General features: G+C 31.3%; 1 protein-coding gene and 1 non-coding gene across 5 annotated transcripts in view; both read left to right on the forward strand.

Moving 5' to 3' along the window:
- Positions 1 to 12,863, forward strand: part of LOC114123037 (protein NDRG3) — a 64,929-nt gene that overhangs the window by 9,332 nt on the left and 42,734 nt on the right. Inside the window, exon 1 of one of the 4 annotated variants that reach the window (XM_050200004.1) lies at positions 5,249 to 5,645. The exons of 2 other annotated variants lie outside the window; for them this stretch is intronic. The gene's annotated coding sequence lies outside the window, so the exon portion shown is untranslated. Of the gene's footprint in view, positions 1 to 5,248; positions 5,646 to 12,863 lie in introns of those variants that run through there. One more of the 4 variants, XM_050200006.1, reaches the window with a different exon arrangement.
- Positions 1,740 to 1,858, forward strand: LOC114123038 (5S ribosomal RNA). Its single transcript, XR_003592322.1, has one exon. It is a non-coding gene; the product is annotated as a 5S ribosomal RNA (ribosomal RNA).

The raw sequence follows: 12,863 nt of genomic DNA on the forward strand, positions 1-12,863 counted from the left end.
TGTATGAGTTTATGACCATACGAGTATACTATCATAAACAAATATAGTATGGTAGTACTCGGTTATTAAACTGGTAGTGTTAATTTATATTACATACTGCTAAAAAATTTGAGTTATATTTTGTTTTTGTATATGGGTTTATACTTTTCTACATAATTATTATCTATGGACGTATAATATTTTAATGTTATTATTTTGCAAAAGTTATACAATTATTGTTTCAGAAACAGCTATGTTTTTGATACCATAATGTTGCTTGTTTATTATTAATTTAAAAGTGCTCGAGAATTATCTAATAAAATAAAAAATAATTATTTAGAATAAACGAAAAGTTAAAAATATTGGTATTAGTTTTTTATATTATACTGCAAACTGCATAGTTCATATTGTACAACGCACAATGTATATTGCATGTAATATACTTATTATACCTATAGGTTAAGTTACTTTTTAGAACGAATCCCAAAACAGTCTTGTAGAAATGTACTGACTACTGATATTACATAATAAAACTTTAGAATGGAAATAAAATAAAATGTCTTTGAATTTAAGCTTCAATGACATTCATTTTAGTCCATTGAGTGGTTGGATATATTTATAATAAATATGAATAGGTATATAACACATAAAATAAACGATAGTTGCTGTTCAAAATAGTCAAGGAGAACAATAAAAACCATACTTTCTTATATTGTTAAAATAATACAATTTTTCAACATTTTAGTTTAAATAATATGAACATTTATTTTTCTCAAATGAAAATCGTCATAACATTGGTACAATAATATCTCTTAGTGACACACTAGCCCCTAGTGTAACATTTTATGATGTGCATAATGTAATTTATAGTAATTAAGTTATAAATGAATGACTAATAAGAATAACTATTACAAATAAAATTATAATATGAACAATATCTGCAGAAAAAAGAAATTCTCGTTTATTTCAATGGAGATTGCGTATATAATATGTATATATTATAATTTATAAATAACATACCGCTCATAAGACTTTGTCATCGTCTCGGTCAGCAATCTGAAGGGTCCAGTGACGGCTATTACGTATCTGAAAAGGTGTTCAATCACCAATTTTATAGATAATTAAATGTATACACATACATTTTAGACTTGATACATAGTATGTATGAAGTGAATGCATTTTAAAATTCAAGATTTTAAATAAAGCCAATTCTTAAAAAATCGAAAACCACTTTAAAATAAACTTTAATGTTGTCAGGTTAAAAGATTGTTTTGAAATAGGTAAATATTTTTTGCGTTACCCGAAGGCTGATAAATACTAGTAGGGACTAGGGGTACTTGTTTTTTTAATTGAGCATTTGTACAATTTTTATTTTTGTAAATTAATGTATGCAGTTTAAGTAGATATTTTTTATTATTAAAATAGAATACATAATTCCTACAATAAATTTGATAAAAGCTTTCAATTGATGACTTTATTCAAATTTAAAAAAAGACATATTTTTAAATTCATAAATGTCTATATCCGTGGCGATACAACTTACTTTTTCTATAAATCTTTTAAAATTTAGAATTTGATTTTTTCTTTAAATATTTTGATTTAATTAAATTAAAATTATCTTTTATATGTCATTGTATAATATTTATAATATATATTTAAATAAAAATAATTTTATGATGGTGTGGGATTTGGTAAATGCATCACTATATTAACATTTGTATGACATTTTCTTAATTTTTAAATACTTTCACATTCCCTTCGCCAACGACCATACCACGTTGAATACACCAGTTCTCGTCCGATCACTGAAGTTAAGCAACGTCGGGCGTAGTTAGTACTTGGATGGGTGACCGCTTGGGAACACTACGTGCCGTTGGCTTTTTTTTTTTTTTTTATAACGATATTTATTTAAAATTTTTAAGGTAAGCAATGTAAAAATATTTGTTGCCCCTTTCGAAACCTATGTCTTCTTTTGACTAGCGAGAACTGTTGTAAAATACATTTCCGTAAAAATTTAAATAATTTAATTGTTTTATTCTATTTATATATTATGAATAAGTTAAATTGCAATAGATTTATTTTAGAATTACAAAAAAATAACAAATTTGATTTCGTCTAATGTGTTATGCACACAATTTTCTTTTTAATTTATTTGTAAAATATAATATATTTGTTTTTATGGGTTACATCACACTAATAATAAATTTATACCAATCAATCGCACGTATAGAAATAAAATTAACTTGTTGTCTAATATTTATAGTTTTAGATTCTCATTGGAAACATTATGTCACATACCATCTGTGTTTTTTAACAATGACTAATAATATGTACATTGTTAATGTAATAATATTATAGATATAGGAATTTTTATTTTTTAAACTTTACTCAACAGTTGGAACGAGTTTTCAAACCTATAATATTATAATGTTATAATTATCGTTAGTATTAAAACAAAATGTCTATACTGGCTGAAAAGTGAATCATGATGATTTATTGTACAGAAAATATGTGGATCAAAAAATTAGAATGCACATATGGTACCAGGTAGTGGTTCAGTATGACGTCATCTACCTTAACTTTCCGGCGATTTCTATTCCAAATTTTATTTCGGTTTGATATGATCTGTATTTTGAATTATTATTTGCGAATTCAGATGGTACTCTGTATTAATATAGCAGTTAAATAATAAAATAAAAGTTATTGCTACTAGAATCTACGTCTGATGTCATTATTATAAAACAAGTCATAGGTACTATATAGTGCTAGACAACTATATTAAGTGCGCAGAGAGAGCACAAGTCGGGCCGCACATCCTCCTGAATCTCCCTGCTATCGAAACCGGTTTCCCTACGGTAGAGTGACGTTTGGGGATTCGCAGAAAACCCGATTTTGGTCGCCGCCGTCTTGCGCTCTCTCGGCGCACTCAGCATAGACCAATCCTGAATCAGACCGGGTGATATTGTGTAGCTAAATAGCCTATTCAAGACGCCGTGTTACCATAATTTTATATTTTAACATAGTACTAAACATATTAATGAGATCCTGCAAAATGCATCCAATAAATTGTGATACTAAAACGCCTGAATGAAAAAAGAGGGACATTCACGTTGAAAGCATTTCAGTGAGCATGTACGTTTTTATGACTAATGTAGGTACTGTTAAACAGAATATAAAAGTAAACGTTTCGTGATACTTAAAACTCTAATTTACTAATTTTATTAATAACTTCCATAAATACCGTACACATAAAATGTGTAAATTTAACAAAAAAATATCATAATAGTTGATTAAAATGTAATTACAATTTCAAATGTAAAAAAATAAATATATTTGTATTTAAAAAAAATACTTTATTTGTAGTTATTACTCATAGTATAAAAATATAAATTATATACTATTAATATATTATTATTGTTAATTGTTAAAGGAATTTAATATTATTTATTGCTATTCACTATTCAGTTAGATCATAATACATGACACATATATATATATTATATAATCTACAAACTAAATTCTACATATATCTCAGTTAGTATACTACTAATAAAATTATTATTATGCAGAAATCAAGATCTGAATGTTAATTTGAAATTGTGTTCGAAAAATAATTATATAAACTAATCCGTGTGAGTGTTGTGTGGCTGCAACTTCAATGACAAACACTATTTGCCAATTTTAATTTATAAGTCATTAAAACAAATATATTATTCAGATATTATTCAATCAAACTTTGAGATGTAATCTAACATTCAAAACTTCTAGCTAGTTTATGTATATATATATATAAATCATACAAACCATATGTGTCTGAAAGTTTCAGGTTTAACCATTTGCACACGAAAGCTATTAATGTATTAATTTGTTTAATCAGTTACACTTTTCATAATGTCTCAATAAAATATAATGTGTATATTGTATTAGTAGTTATATCGTCAGTATCATATTACGTAGGTAAAAAAAAAAAATTCAAAAACTCGATTGAGTAAACTGTTTTTTAACACACCAAATTTGTTGATTAATTTAAATAAACGATTTATAGTTTATATATCAGAGACTAAAATTGTATATTCGGCTAATTTTGTTCGAAATGTATTTCATCGTCATTTAAAATTCATATTATTTACAATTATTATTCAAATGTAACCATTATTTCGCTCTTCCATGTAACAAAACAATATAATAACGTAATACAGTATTAAATAGTCTCAAATCGATCATTACACTCATTAGTCGACTGTCGACGTGAGATCGAGAAAAATTCTCATTTTCGTCGCAACGTCCATTCGCTGTTGTTCTCTCGTACCGATAACACTCGCTCCGGCTGTCTATTAATTAAAAGCTACCCATTAACCTATTATTTATATTATATTATAATCAGTGGCATATTATATAATAAGTAGCTGATTCTATGTTTGAATTTCTTTGGATAAATTCAAAGTCATTCCATGTCAAAAATAATAATTTTTAAGAATTGCGTTTTTCATTTCGACAGGGCCCCCTTGCCCCCCCCCCCCAAATACTTACACAAAACGCGCTAATAAACGATAAACCTATAATTATGAAAAAAAAGTCGTCGTTCGTCTGTCCCACGTCGAGCTAAACCGGTGGTGACATCTTTGGGCGGTGCGCGTTCGGGTCGCGCAACCTCCGCGTTCCGTGCCTAGATGTCGTCGCGGCCGCCGTCGAGACTCCTCCGCCGCCACTGCCGCCGCCACTGCCGTCGCCGTCGCCGTCGTCGTCGTCGCCACCGACGCCGGCGGCGGCCAGCCCCCTATCGACGTAAATCCGTTCGCGCCCGGTCGGCGGGCCTTATTCCAGAGCAGCTGTTGGATCGATCCGACGGCCTGACCCAACAAAAATAAACACACTCACACACGAGCGCACGCCGAACACACACGCGCACACGCGTATACGGTCGCGCACGCGCACGAGGCTCTCTAAAACGCGCACAGTTTTCTGGTTTGGTCCTTTTTTTTTTTTTTCTCCTTATTTTTTTTAACGTTATTTATACAGACCTCCGCCGCCGCCGCCGCCGCAGACTATATATATATATATATACACGCTCGTCTCGCGCACGCGCCTTCGCGCCCCCGCTCGCCCAGGTCGGCCGTGTGTTCGCGGTGCAAATCGTTTCCAGCGCTCCCGACGCCGTCTCTCCCCCCGTCCCGCCCGCCCTACGTTGCGTGCCGGTAGTAAAATCGTTTGCGCGCGCGCTCGCTCCGCACGCGTGTGTGTGTTGGTGTCTCTCTCTCCGTGTTTACGCGTTTGTGTGTGTGTGTGTGTGTGTGTGTGTGATAACGACCGACCGACCGACCGACAGACACAGTTTGTTCTATTCGTGTTCGACGCGCGCGATGCGTCCGATCTCGTTCGCCGCCGTCTGAATTCGATCGCGTTTCTTTCCTGATAACTTTTCTTCTTTTTTTTTTTTGCATTTTTTTTTTTTTTACTTATTTTCCGCGAATCTCGCGCCCCCGCACGATCTCGCTACACTCAAGCGGCGTCTGTCTTTCGAATAAAAAAAATCATATTTATATATCGGCTTTTGTTTTTTTTTTCGCAAAAGAAAAAACAACAACAACAACAACAACAACAACAACGACTACGACTACGACAACAACAACAATAATAATAAAAACTCTATAGTAAAGACCACACAGGTAAGCCGTAGTTGATGTCTCCGGTCATGCCGTGTTGTTCGAACACGATATTTTATCATTATTTTATAGTTTACATAATATTATTATAAAATAATATATCGTTTTCCGTCGAAATCGCTGTTGCACCGCCGCCGCCGCCGCCGCTGATGCTGCTGCTGTTGCTCATGTCGTATGCACTTCCTTATTTTTTTCACGGCATCGCGAGCCGGCCCTCGGGAGGGGGATCGGTCGAGAACTCTGGTCAAAGTCTCGAGAGCGCGAGCACGTACCACCTACCTATATACAGCGGGTAGCCTATCGGCTAAATCACCGTACCGGAGAGGTTTTCCGACTTTTGCAGAGTGATCGACAGACGCGTTAGTCCTCGACGGGGACGAAACGGTTTAATTTTCACGCGATTATCCGTCAACAGCCCCCTCTACCCTCGCCAAGTTGGAGCGCCGTCTGTTAGTATCAAACCCTGGACGACTTATAGGCGTACGGCTAAATTCGGACTTTCAAACCTCCCACGCAGTAATCTAACAATAATAATGTTTACGACGACGACGGCAATGACGTATTGCAGATAGAACGATCTTTTGCACGGGGGAAGGGTTAGGTTGCGGTGATGAATATATGTTGTAATACGATATTCATCGATCGTCGTCGTGCGTATATAGCTCGTATCACACGTCACGACGACTGATTTTCGTTCGACTATTGCGCGATATCGTATAAAAATACAATATCGATATCCTTACTTAATAGGTACCTATATATAGTATTATCATGTAAGTTGTACGATTTTTATTCACCACGTACCATTACATAGTTACACGTAGACTTAGTGGTAATACTTTACCTATTATATACATTATGTTTTGCATGGACATTGCGTTACGTTATATTGATGTCTTGTGTTTATTAAACGCATATTATATAATACAGTAGTTGACCACGGTAATAGAGACTATATATTATTATTTTGTAAATCTATATTATATGTATATATTATACCTTCTAGTTGTACCTACAAACACTCGTAGGTATATATTACCTATATAATATTATTATCATTATTTATGTCGATCGTAATTTCCTATCATTTATTACTATACTATATTTCAGTTGTTTGATGTTCCTTTAGGTTCTTTGTGTGTAGTGGCATGCAGTATACGTTATTATTCCGTTGCAGCATATTGTGTTTGTCTTTCGTATGCGGTTTAGGTACATATACCTACCTAATAATAATAATAATATCATTTCATTATTACCTCCCGGAGTATTGCGATAATAGTTCATTTTTATGAATTTCGTTCGATCTTCATTCCACGGTAACCCGTCCATATCACGTGATCCTTGTTGTTAAGGTGCGAGCACCTGCAGCGACAAACTCGGGTGGGCCGCTGTCGCGTTTACCACCATCACACCAATGCCATGGCCTATAATACTACCACCTGCAACCAGGCTACAATAGTATGTGATCATACTATTATGTTTGTATCGCTTTACCCTCACGACCGGTGCTGATCGAAAAAATTCTTTTTATTCTCAAGTATTTACGGTATTCAGTGTTTTTTCTCTCTTTCTCTTCCACACACACACACACACACACACACACACACACACACACACACACACACACACACACACACACACACACACACACACACACACACACACACACACACACACACACACACATACGCGAGAGCGCGGGCAGCGAGCGCACGCGCTTGCGTGTTTACGTGACTTTGTTTAATATTACTTTTTGTATTGCTGCGTGTTTTCTTGTTCACCCCGGGTCCGAATCCTTGAATACTGTCGAAGGAGAGAAAACGAAATCCAGGTAGATATTTCAAATACGTATCGTCATCGCATACCTAAGTAAATTGACATAATATTTTGACTAGCACATACCCCGCCGAAACAGGCGCCAATACGAAAGAGGTACATACAGCGTGCACTACATGTTTTCGTGAACGTCAACGTTTGTAATAATATTTCAACACGAACCTATACGTTATTTGTAACAAATAACAGTACAATTTTAACACTTGAGCTCACACCCCTGCAATATAACCGCGGATTAGCTAGAAATAATAAAATATGTATGTATGGGATGTCATATTATAATATTGTTCGTAGATCTTCCATTCTATCAAGTATATGTCGAGACGATTTTAACAGTAGTGTTGAAATCGAGTTGCCGACAAAATTAACCTATAGATAAATAAAAGATTATAATGTACTAATATAATATAATACTCTATACTAGGTATTGTGTGAAGGTTATAATATAGGTTTTACGTTGTCCGATGTATAAAGATACCTTCAAATAAGTAACACGCCGTTCGTTTTTTTTTTCACTCACGGATCGATAAAAAGCGCATGTACCTCATAAACATGTACATAATATACCCATAATGTATAGAATATAAACTTTAATTATACCTAATAATAATAATCCCCATACACGCGAGAGTATCGATTCATCGACTTTTTTCCCCACCTTTTAAGTTAACCTTAAATTTTACGTATGGCACACAAATAACTCATCTGGGGATTAACGAGTTTTTAATTTACGGGCTATTCAAATGTATATAATATATAATATACCCAACAGATTGATCAAGAAATATTTTGACATCAATTGGCAGCCATGGAATTCATTGAAATTCATCATGAAACTCTTTTTTTCACAGTCTAGCAAAACGTCCGACCCACAATAAGTACAACTACGCGTCACCCGTAAACAACCAAACGGCGTCGGTTCGGATTGAGTATATTATATTTATATATGCCGTGCAGTAGTGTAAACTTTTAACACCGAACCAGGGAGTATAAACTTCGAAGGTCAAACAATTGCCGAACGATTGACGATACGTTTCGAGTATACCATTCAATTTTATTGATAAAACGCTCGTTCCTTTTCTGCAAATCGATATTTAGTTAAGTTACTTAATTTATTTTTTCATTATTTTCCATACTAAATCCGGGAATTAACGCACTTTGAATATTTATTAAGTATTTAAGTCTATATTATACAGGGTTCGTTATAACAAATTTAAACATTTATACAGTTTAAAAATTACACAATCATACTCACTACTACGCACATATCTATAAAATCGATATAATACTTAAATATACATATATACAGTATTATACATACTGCAGTAGTTCTGTCGGGTATTTCAGCATAGTAGCTGTATAATATATAAATCGAACTCTTACATTTTATTTACTGGGTGAATTTTTTTTTTATCAAACAACAATCATTATTATCACACTTTGTTGTCATCAAGTAAAATATTAAAATATTTTCAACCTAAAATTGTCTTTAACAAAAAAAAGTAGTTGGGCTAAAGAGATTTTTAAGTTCAAATCCTTAAAAAACAATTTTTTAGTAAATTGTTGAAATCACCTACTAGGCTTACTATATTATATTGTATGTTTGTTTTTCTGTAATTTCTAATTTAAGTTAAATTTTACCATAAACAATCATCCAACCAATAATTAAACTATTTATGATAAATATCTATACTATATAAACTTGTCAGGGAAAACTAAGGAACTATACTCAGCTGATTCTATGTTTTGAAAATCTTCAATTTCATTTTTTCTTGTAATCTATTCATTAACCTATTCGTAATAAATTTTCTCGAATAATATAATACGGTACAATATTATGGGCAACTTCGGGTATACAATATTGCGATCGGGGGATTTACTCGTATGACGCTTACAAGACTAATCTAATAAAAGCTAATTAAAGTTAATACGCTGTTGACGTTGACTTGAGTACAGCGGTTTGCTTATATTTACAGCGAACTTATGTCACTGAATATTTCAAAAATCCATTAAGTCGATTATAAACACCTCATTCGGGCTTTTAGAACAACGACCGAAATTCATATCGATTGTCACATAACTATAATAGGTACCCAAAATAATAATAGAACATAATATAATACGATTATTATAGTATATATTATATCACACAATGTACACTGATGTAGCCGATGTAGTATGCACCTATAGATATGATATTATATCTATTGCATGTGGTTTATCTGTTGTTACCTATAGTTTAATATTGGTTGATTTTGGATTTTGTACATTCGTGTAGTACAATACCACAATCTAAGGTTTGAGAAATTGATTGACAAAGTCTATGAATGTACACTGCAGTAATACTCGACTCAGTACAGCGTACCTTTGTATAGTATTTTGAGAATTTTATCGAATAAAGTTTTACAGGCTACGATAACAACGATGGTGGGACTTAACTATTAAAAAAAAAAATATATATGTAGGACATAATTTGACCGAGCAGTCAGTACAAATATTTTGACGGAAACCTCATTAATAATATAAACAGGAAAATATTATAGGTGACACGTGAGGATCGATGGAGGCAAGGCCGTGTTCTCATTTACCCTCATTCATAATAATAAACAACATATTATATTATATAACATAGGTAACTACAATAATCGATTATGGTCTGTGCGTTTAAACACACACACACACCATCGCATCATATTATGATATAATATTATACTATTCTCATCGGGTTAAATAAATGGTATTTAAATACATAAACTTGGCTTTTTACGGGTAGAATGATTTCTTTTTATAATATATATATTTTTTTTTATCAACTGACTTTAAAACCCTCATCGTTAATGGAAATTTTAATGAATTTCGCGAATTCATAACCATCAGTGAGTTATTTCTGCGCTAACTAGAAATAAACTGTTTTCGGTTTCTGCTCTTACACAAAATTATTGAGGTTATGTTTATTTAGGTAATACATATCACTGTATATACAAACAGATCTCGTCATTTAGGTTGCTGATTGGAGTGTATGATAATTGGTAATGCTGAATTTGTTTTTAAAATGTATTTTCCAAAAATTCAATAGGTATTTGTATAGGGTAATGGATTATTTTGAATTTTTCAATACCATTGATTTCTATTGTTTCTTAAAGACACAGTTTGAGTTGACATAGGAAGAGTATGTTTCATGATATTAAGATATGATCACGCAGTTTTTCTGAAAATAAATAAAAATTAAAAATGTACGAAAAGATTGTTAATAAATGTGTGCAATTCGGCCATAATACATTTGAGAACATAACAATATTGTTTACCCGAGAATTGAGAAACGGTTGGGTAAACACGTTTATTTTATACATTTTTTAAAGACACCTAAAATAAAATAGTTTAGGGTAAACAATATTAAAAAAATATATATAATGTTCGGATAAAAGTTTTTATGCAATTTTTTTTTACTTTTTTCTTTTTATAGTCGTTACCTAAGAGACACCACAAGAAGGCTGACTTTTAATAGTTAATTGTCTATCAACATTTTTATTTTTCACAACTTTAATTTAAAAATATTTTGATCATTATGTATTATATTAAATGTATAAAAATGAAAATAAAAATCTTTATTGCTTATCTTTCCAACTTAGTCAATAACAGTACCGGTATTATAATATATTATATAGGTTATCATTAATTTTATTGTATCTATCAAAAATCGGTTTTCCGAGTTTCCAGGTACAAATAAATTTTATTCCGTGTCCAAAACCGTTGTGTTTAATGTGTTGGATTTACGTCCAAACATTCACCGCCCCAGCATTTGAATAAACATTCGCATACAATAGGCTTGTTCCGTTTAACAGCATATGCAATTTTGGTTTACGTTTGTTATCAAATTATTACATGACGGTTTATACGCTGTCGAATTATAGAGCAACAAAACAAAATTAATAACAACGCATAAGGCTCGCTATATAGGCTTGGTTGGGTAGTCCTACGTGCGATATAGTAGTGGTCATGTCATTGTTTAATAATTATTTGAAAACAACGATTGAATTCATGCTATTTTACAATTTGATTTAACTAATAGTATATTGTTAAATGGCAATATTAAAAAAAATATAAATCCATATTTTTAATTTTTCAGTATTGTTTAAATTTTAAATAATATTTTGATTATACATCAGCTAGAATTTACAATGGTTAATGTTTATCAATATACAATTTAAAACTTGTAAATTGCTGTTTGTTTTTATACTAATAAGAATTGAGAAAAAACTATAAACTACATAATATGTGTTTAATGTATTGAATTATTATATTTAATATCATACGATATAAATATTAAATACTATATTACAGTATTATTTATAATTATAATTTTAATGTTCTTTTAAGTATAAATCACGTTTGAAAAAATAGCTTTTATGCAATTCAACTTATAATATTACTCAAATCTTTGTATAATTAGGTATAATTTTACAAGCTTTTTATAATTTATAATTATTATTATTGATTGCGAAATCATAATTTTACAGTGCATTATATAAACTCTAATAAGTAATAACTAGTATTTTAAATATTTATTTCTCTGGTATTTGTTGGAGTAGGTTATGAATAAATTAATAAACGTAAACAAATTGTTCAATTTATGATATTTTGCCAAATAATTTATCTACGCATAAAGTAATGTTTAATGTTTACACAAAAAATACAAAATTTACAAAAAATATTCGAAAATTTGATAAATTAATTAAAAACTCTTTTTGTCTAAACAATTTACAAAAAGTAATTATAAAAATGTATTAAACTATTAATAATTCATATAGTTAAACAAATGATTACTATACTCGTATGTGTGGTTTGAATTTTAGCTATAAATGTTTTGTAAAAATTAACTTTGTTGTTGATAACAATTCTCTAAGACTAGGACCACCATTTTTTGTTGTTTCAAGAATTCAAGTAAAACATTTCGAACAATGTGCGTATGATGAACCAAAAGCTAATCCAATATTTTAAAATAAACATAAAATATAGTAAATGTATTTTTTAGATTATTTCAAAACTGTTTATATCATGTATAAAACAACGAGCATAAAACATTACATACAAATTATCAAAAAAATCTATATTTATGTGACGTTCATATAGATAATTCAAACAAATGGTTATATATAGATAATGAGTAGGTACTCTGTGAATTTTTTATTTTTGCGTGTGCTATAGTACGTGCGTCCTTGACCGAGTAAATTGGGTTTTTTTTCAACACGACTCGGGGGTTTTAAAATTATTTATTTAACTTTTTAATCCTACCGTTAGGTAGCCATTTTTTTTTATGTGTGAATGATATTAATAACGCGAAGAGTATACCTTTTTGAACTTAAAACGCACATTTATTTTAGTGTT

This window comes from Aphis gossypii, chromosome 2, assembly GCF_020184175.1.
Source record: "Aphis gossypii isolate Hap1 chromosome 2, ASM2018417v2, whole genome shotgun sequence".
NCBI classification, from domain to species: Eukaryota; Metazoa; Arthropoda; class Insecta; order Hemiptera; family Aphididae; genus Aphis; species Aphis gossypii.